Genomic DNA, 7,427 nt, shown 5'->3' with positions numbered 1-7,427 from the left:
TATGGTTACTCCATTCCTCCATTTTCCCCTCGATTACTCTCTTTCAATAACAACCGTAATAAATTCCTCTGCATTCCCTTCAATCTGGAGCGAGAGTGGCGGGGTGGGGCGTGGCGGTGGTGGTGGTGGTGATGTGATGTGCTGGCTGTAGTGGAGTGGGGCGTGGCGTGTTCTGGTAGTGTTGTGATGTGATGTGTTGTGGTTTGGTATGTTGTGTTGTGGTGGTGACAGTTGGGCGTTGTGTGGTGTGTAATGGTGGTGGTGGTGCTCTGATGTGGTGTAGTCTGGTGCAGTGGTCCCCTGGTTTTCTGCGGTAACTGTGGTGTAATGGTTGTAGTTGTGGTCGTGATGTGGTGACGCGTGAGTGACGTAAAGCGAGATGGTGTAGCAGCGATGAGGCGTTACGTGGCTGTAACATCACACAACAAGAATGAAGCGTTTAGAGCAGCAAGCATTACAAGATACACTAACTAATACTACTCCTTGTAATGTTGTCCAGGGTTAGAAGCACCACGGGGAAGCTTGGGGAGACGTAACAAGGTACAGGTGTTGGGAGGAGATACATACAAGCGGGAATGGAATGTTAGGGAGGAGAGATGGCAAGAGGGGGGAAAAAAGGAAGATATCGAGAGGTGAAAAAGAGTAGAATGTAGAGGAGAAAACAGAAAGAATGTGAAGAGATATAGGGGAGAAAAGACACATTGGAAAGGGAACACTGAGAAGAAATATGGGCAGGCTTTTATAGGTAAGGGAGGCAAGAATGGGGAAAAAAAAGTAGCAAGAAAAATAGAAAGAGAAATGTGGAAGAGATACAGATTGGAGAAAGTAGAATGGAGAGAAAACAGAGAAAATAAGAACAGAAAGAAGTAAAAGAAGAAGATAGTTAAAGAAATAAGACTAAGAAAAATACAAGAAAAATGGGAAGAAGCATGTGAAGGAAGGATAAATAAAAAATAAATCAATAAAACTGAACAGAAAGAGAAGTGAGAAAGAGACAAAGAGTGATAAAAATAAAGGAAGACGGTGAAGAGAGTGGTTAGAATTGAGGAGAGGATGAGGAAGGAGGGGAGGGCTGATAGGAGATGAAGGTAATAGGTAAGGATGGGCAGTGATGGGCTTTGAGTGAGGGAAGGAAAGTGGAGAGGGAAAAGGGAAAGGTGTGGAGGAACTTTTGAAGATGAAGAGTCGGTAGGAAGATATGTGATATGAGAGATGGGGGAAAGAAGCGATAAGGAGGAAAAATGAAGAGGGAAAGAAGGAATAATAAAAACAAATGAAGGAAAGGTTTAGCAGGAGAGAAAAAATAGAAAGAAAGGAGATGAGAAAGAAGGAAGGAAAAGAAGAGGTGAAGTAGTAAAGAAAAGGAACATGATAGGAGGAGTAAAAGACGAGGTAAGGGGAAGAAACAGGTAAGGATAAAGGGGAAAAGAGAGAAAGAGCGAAGAAGAAAGATGCAGGAATAAGGAAAGGGAAAATGAGGAATCAGGAAGGTGGAGAAAAAAAGAATCAGTAGAAGAAGAGGAGAAAAAAGGAGAGAAGACAGAATAATGAAAAGAGAGAGAGAGAGAGAGAGAGAGAGAGAGAGAGAGAGAGAGAGAGAGAGAGAGAGAGAGAGAGAGAGAGAGAGAGAGAGAGAGAGAGAGAGAGAGAGAGAGAGAGAGAGAGAGAGAGAGAGAGAGAGAGAGAGAGAGAGAGAGAGAGAGAGAGAGAGAGAGAGAGAGAGAGAGAGAGAGAGAGAGAGAGAGAGAGAGAGAGAGAGAGAGAGAGAGAGAGAATTTTTAGCACAAAACCTAGGCCTGTATTCAGATAGGTTTTCTTCTCTGATCCTGACTATTTTCGAAGGCCACAAAGATGTTTAGTCGGGTTCTCAAGACTGCTTCTCCTTTTAATAGTGTAGTAATGTTAGTTTGTTGGTTAGTTATAGTTAGGTTAAATTACCTAGTTAGATGATTGGTTTGTCAGCTAGCCAGTCAGTCAGTCAATCAGTTCATTAGCCATTTAATTATTTACTTGGTCAGACAGTTACACAGCCCATTAACTAATCAGTTACCAACCTTAGTTACATTTCAACAAGATGAACATGTTCTCTGTTAATGAAACACGCCAGGAACCGCCGCGCCTCCCTCAGAAGTTTGTTCGTGGCCCAAGAAGCAAGATTCCTCCGTCGTTTGTTGAATTGAATTTGTGTGATAACTACTGTTCCCGGCCTTCCTCGCCTCAGGGTTAAGCAAGTTTTAATTAATTACAACAACCCGTGTCTTCTAGAACCACCAATAGGGAAGCTGAATCGTGACGTTACATTCGGTTCCAAACACACACTGGTTTCTCTTATATATCCCTGTGATAATGTTAGGCCAGCTACGAACAGTCACTGCTTAGGTTGTCTTCTAATAACGTCACGGCCAGATCTAAATGAACACTGACTTACTTTGTAAACACTTCCTATGATGACCACACTCCTGGTTCTAAACAAACACTGGTCTCTTTATTTCCCTATGGTAATGTCACACCAGTTCCTAACAATCACTACTCACGTCTTTTAATAACGTTACGCTCAGTTCCAGACGTTGATTTTCTTCTATTTTCCTACGATAAAATTACCTTGACAAACAAACATTGGCTTCTCTTATATTTCCCTATGATAATGTCACGCCAGCTTTAAACAATCGCTGGCCAGGCTGCCTTGTAATAACGTCATGCTGAGTTTCAAACAAACATTGACATATTTCCTACGATAACCTTACGTCGGCAAACAAATACTGGCTTGACTTGTGTTTTCCTATGATAACCACACTCCTGCCATCAAACAACCGCCGGTTTCATTTCTTTACATTACTATGAGCGCTCGCTCTGTCTGTCTGCATGTAATTTTCATAACAATAAGCTAGAATTTGGAAAGAGGTGAAATCAAAGTGAAATGGTTGAGAATCTACGAATACGAGTATATATACATGAGACGGAATTCCCAGAGAGAGAGAGAGAGAGAGAGAGAGAGAGAGAGAGAGAGAGAGAGAGAGAGAGATGCCTCAACGTTATTCCGAAAATGCGAAAACATAAGTGAAACCTGAAGAAAAGCGAGATTAACCTATTACCGTGAAGTTACAACTATTTCGGTCTTCGTAGAGGCGAGTCAAGGCAGAGAGTGAAAATGTAAACAAGTAAACATTATCCTGAACATACCAATAGAGGAGACACGAGTAGCGGAGGAAACTCAGGCTCTAGCCTCAAGCAGTTGCACAGAACAGAAATTTTCAACGCTTGCATCATAAAGTTAAACAAAATAGAGTGAAACTACACCTAACATTTGTATACTAAACGACCCCCTTCATTCTTGACGAGGAAACAAACCCTTGCAAGTTAATAACCGAAAAACAAAACAAAAACTAACCCCCCCACAAAAAAAATAAATAAATAGATAAATAAAATAAAAAATACCCATAGAAAGAGGAGAGATTCTAAAGTTGCCTGGATACACACACAACATTTCATTTCTCCTTCCATCTCGAAAAAAAAGAGGAAAAATAAAAACAATTAAACTCTTGCAAGATAATAACCGAAAAAAAAAAACGAAATAAGAAGGAAAAATAAAAAGTAAATAGAGACAGACGCAGATTCTTAAGTTGACTGGATACGCACGCAACATTTCATCTCTCCTCCGCATCTAGAAAATGAAAAAAAACGAAAAGAAAAAGAGAGAGAGAAAAAAAAAAAACACGACAACGAAGGTGCTGATTCTGCACATTTCCATTTTCAAAGAATCAGCCTCAACTTGTGTATTTCCTGAGAATGCTAAAGGGTGAGGATTTTTGGCAAGAGATAGAAGGACCAGAGACAAGTTCTCCTTAAGTTTCCTCCTCCTGTGTTACCTCGTGCGTTTGTTAGAAGGCAAATAAGGAGAGAAAATACTGGAATAGATATGGGTTATGATAATGAAAAGGATGAGAAAAGTTAAAATTAGAAATGCGAGTGAAACAGCGGGTAAAATGAGAAGTAGGAAGGGGAAAGAAGGAAAGAAGGAAGGATGTAAGGGAGTAGAGAATGAAAGAGGAGGAGGAGGATAGGAAACGCAGATATAAATGAATGAGGATTGGTGGTCGAGGAAAAGGAAGATGAAGAAATGGAAAAGAAAAAAAGAGAAGAAACAAGAGCAGGAGGTAGAAGAGGACAAGGAGGAAAATAAATAGGAGGAGAAAAGAAAAAAGTATCACATGACATTCTTTCCTTTGTTCCTCCTCCTCCTTCTCCTCCTCCTCCTCCTCCTCCGTTTCCTCCTCCTTTTCTCCTTCGTCTTCCGCATACACGAGTCCACATCCATTCATCCCCTGCCTTTCCTCCTCTTTCAACTTCCTTCCTTCCTTCCTTCCTTCCTTCCTTCTTCCTCTTCCTGTCTCATTTACTATCCCATTTCTTATTTTAACTTTTCTCATCTTTCTTTCTTATTAAAATCTTTACGTATTCCTTCCCTTCCTCTCTTCCTCTATTTACTTTCATCTGACGCACGAGAAATCTCAAAGAAATATCGATACTAAAAGGAAATAAAGAAGGAGAATGAGAAGGAAGAGGAAGAGGAGGAGGAGAAATGAAGGCAGTGTCAGGAAGCAAGGAAGGAAACAAGGAAATGCGCTAACTCTGCCGGAATGAACGGTATGGAGCTGAAAATATCCTATCTCTCGGGGAGCCACGGGTCACTGAGTTCGGAACGTATTCGAAACGCGGGGATTCATCTGCTCGAACAGTACCGAAGCTTCACCGCAGAGACAACGAATCCGGATGCCCCTCAAAAACGAACACAAAAACAAGAATAACCAGAGAGAGAGAGAGACAGAGAGAGAGAGAGAGAGAGAGAGTAATGGATGTAGAGGGAAGGGATGAAGAGACCAAGAGACAGAGAAAAGAGTAAAATATCTCTTTTATGTCAGTTTCCTTGTTTTAATTGTTTTCAGCACGTCTGTATTTGTTTTTTTTTTTTTTTTAGATCACGTCATACTCCGTGGATGATACAGAAAGAACGCCCTCCCTCCGCTCTCTCTCTCTCTCTCTCTCTCTCTCTCTCTCTCTCTCTCTCTCTCTCTAAAGTACGTCAAAAGTAAGCAGTTTTCCACACACGCACACACGCACACACATGCACAGGGGAGGAGGATCAGGGCACAATATTCTGGCTTTATTTTCTCAGATGGAGTGAAAGTGAGGGGAACATGTGCACCTATGGAGGAGGGGAAGGGAAGACTGCTGCTTCAGGGGGAAACTTTTGGGAAAAAGTGGAATGGAAAAAACTTGTACGGGGGGATAAAAATCCAAGAAAATTCGCACACACACACACACACACACACACACACACACACACACACACACAGATAATAAAAAGAAAAACCTGTGATCTCTCGTACAGGAAGGAATTCTTTCGTTTTGAGAGAGAGAGAGAGAGAGAGAGAGAGAGAGAGAGAGAGAGAGAGAGAGAGAGAGAGAGAGAGAGAGAGAGAGAGAGAGAGAGAGAGAGAGACTCCTCTCAATGGTTTTCTAGCATAAACAGAGCAAAATAGGGACAGAATGACTATGAGGAGAAAACAAACAAGAGTTATCCTATGAAAATAAACACAAGCCATTTTTCTACCATGCTTTCTTGGAACACACTGAAAAAAAAGTCACAAAATCACGAACAATTTTTTTTTTTTTTTTTACTTTAGTTCTCCAAAGTAAATAAAGTAGAAGAGAATGGACTCGAAATACGGCGAGGAAAGATAAATAAAACAGGTGGCTTTCCGTCTGGAAGTTTCCTGGAACAGATGAAACGTGACTAGAGCGACGGAAATTTGAGTTACGTAAAACAGAAGTAACTTTCTTGGGATGGAGAAACGGGGACTTGAAAGGAGACAAGCCTATGTTAAAACGTTGACTTAATTATCAAATATTGACAATTCAGAAAAACAAATTTGGTTTATTGTGTGATAGATTTCAATAACAATAATCTTTTCTTATTTGCTAACAATGTGAAAAAAAATGTTACCTAACTAAAGCTTTTATGGGTAGACAGCTCGACAAGAAAAGGGACTCGCTATCCGAACGAGTTACAATTAACTTCCTTAAATATTATCTTAAGTAAAGGACTAAGTTGCTGTTAGTGTCACTATCTTATGATTAGTGAACGTTATTTATGTTTATATATAGACTTTATAAAAAGCTAAGTTATTATGTGCCATCCAACTTAGTTTTGTAATACCAAAGTCAAGATCAAGCTTCATATTCGAACACAAGAATTCAAGATCACTGACACCGATGTTAGTTCAATTTTATTAGTCCTCGTGCCTCCGCTACGGCGTGTTGTGTTGTGTGCTAGTAATTTAAGTGCGGCCAGAGACTGCAACTAACGTGCGAGGGTGTTGTATTAAGGAAAAATGGGCGTCTTGGCTTAAATAAGATATGTGTTTTGATGGTGAACTTGTGGACTCGTAATGGCCGGCTTACTTTGTTTCTCGCCTGGTCAGTCGTGTCCTCCTTTGAGGGTTTTGGTATTTGTAGAATGAATGACCGACGCATTTCACGTCTAACACATCCCATGCCATTGCTCAGACAAGATAGCATGTGACTGCCCCTCGGTTAGTTGTCTCGTGAATGGGTCGTGAATCAGGCTTTCAAGGGCCAGGCGAGATGATGGAGAGGAATATGTGTGCTACAGATAAGTAAAGTAGCATCATAAGAGTACGTAAACTTATATAGTGTATCATATTTAGAATACCATTGTTATATGGAGGTGTTACCAGTACATTATATAGGTATAGATTTATAATACAATAAACTTTGAATATGATAATCCTTGGTGTAGTTGCTAGAAAAAAAAAACTGTCAAATAAATCTCCCCCTTTCATAAAGTGAAGGTCCGTGTAAGTTAACTGACTTTCAGAAAGCTCCTAAATTAGAGTGATGTGTGGCCATCAACACAGTATTGCTAAAAGGGCTGGTTACATCCCTACCTCTACTAAGTTGTTTCACTTGTACAGCTGCTGGTTCACCTGCTGGTTCCTTTGTGCTACAGGTCATTATTAGGCCTGCCATCTCTGAAAAAGATAATAATGTATTATATTGGACAGTCTTAGTCACCTGATGGCAGCTTGCCAGTGTGGATGGTTGTGTTTGTTAAATTGTCTGCTTTGTACTTCCTTTCTCAGGATCTCATTCCACGTCATCTTTAGTCTTCCTGTTGGCACACTAGATGCCGCCTGCCTCAAAATATCCATCATGCTTCCCTCGCTCATTCTTTTCTCCTCCCCATGCTCCACACTGGCATACCGCCAGCCTCACACATGTCCTCCTGCCTCACTGATGCACTGCCAAGTCAACTTACCTCCATAGTTCCTGAGCTGTCTTTCACAATACTTGAGCATGACACGTCCACCTCACATTTACTCTCATTTCCTCTTACCTACATCCTG

At 40.9% G+C, this 7,427-nt stretch overlaps 1 long non-coding RNA gene across 4 annotated transcripts in view; it reads right to left on the bottom strand.

Annotated features, from left to right (window-relative positions):
* The window catches only part of LOC135112255 (uncharacterized), a 100,169-nt gene that overhangs the window by 69,952 nt on the left and 22,790 nt on the right, over positions 1-7,427 (bottom strand). For 2 of the 4 annotated variants that reach the window (XR_010274227.1, XR_010274228.1), the window contains exon 2: positions 6,969-7,052. The exons of the other annotated variants lie outside the window; for them this stretch is intronic. This is a non-coding gene — a long non-coding RNA (uncharacterized LOC135112255). The remainder of the gene's footprint in view (positions 1-6,968; positions 7,053-7,427) is intronic. 4 annotated transcript variants of the gene reach the window in all.

The sequence above is a fragment of the Scylla paramamosain genome, chromosome 23 (assembly GCF_035594125.1).
Source record: "Scylla paramamosain isolate STU-SP2022 chromosome 23, ASM3559412v1, whole genome shotgun sequence".
In the NCBI taxonomy this organism is placed as follows: domain Eukaryota; kingdom Metazoa; phylum Arthropoda; class Malacostraca; order Decapoda; family Portunidae; genus Scylla; species Scylla paramamosain.
This window is presented reverse-complemented; position numbering and strand designations above follow the sequence as displayed.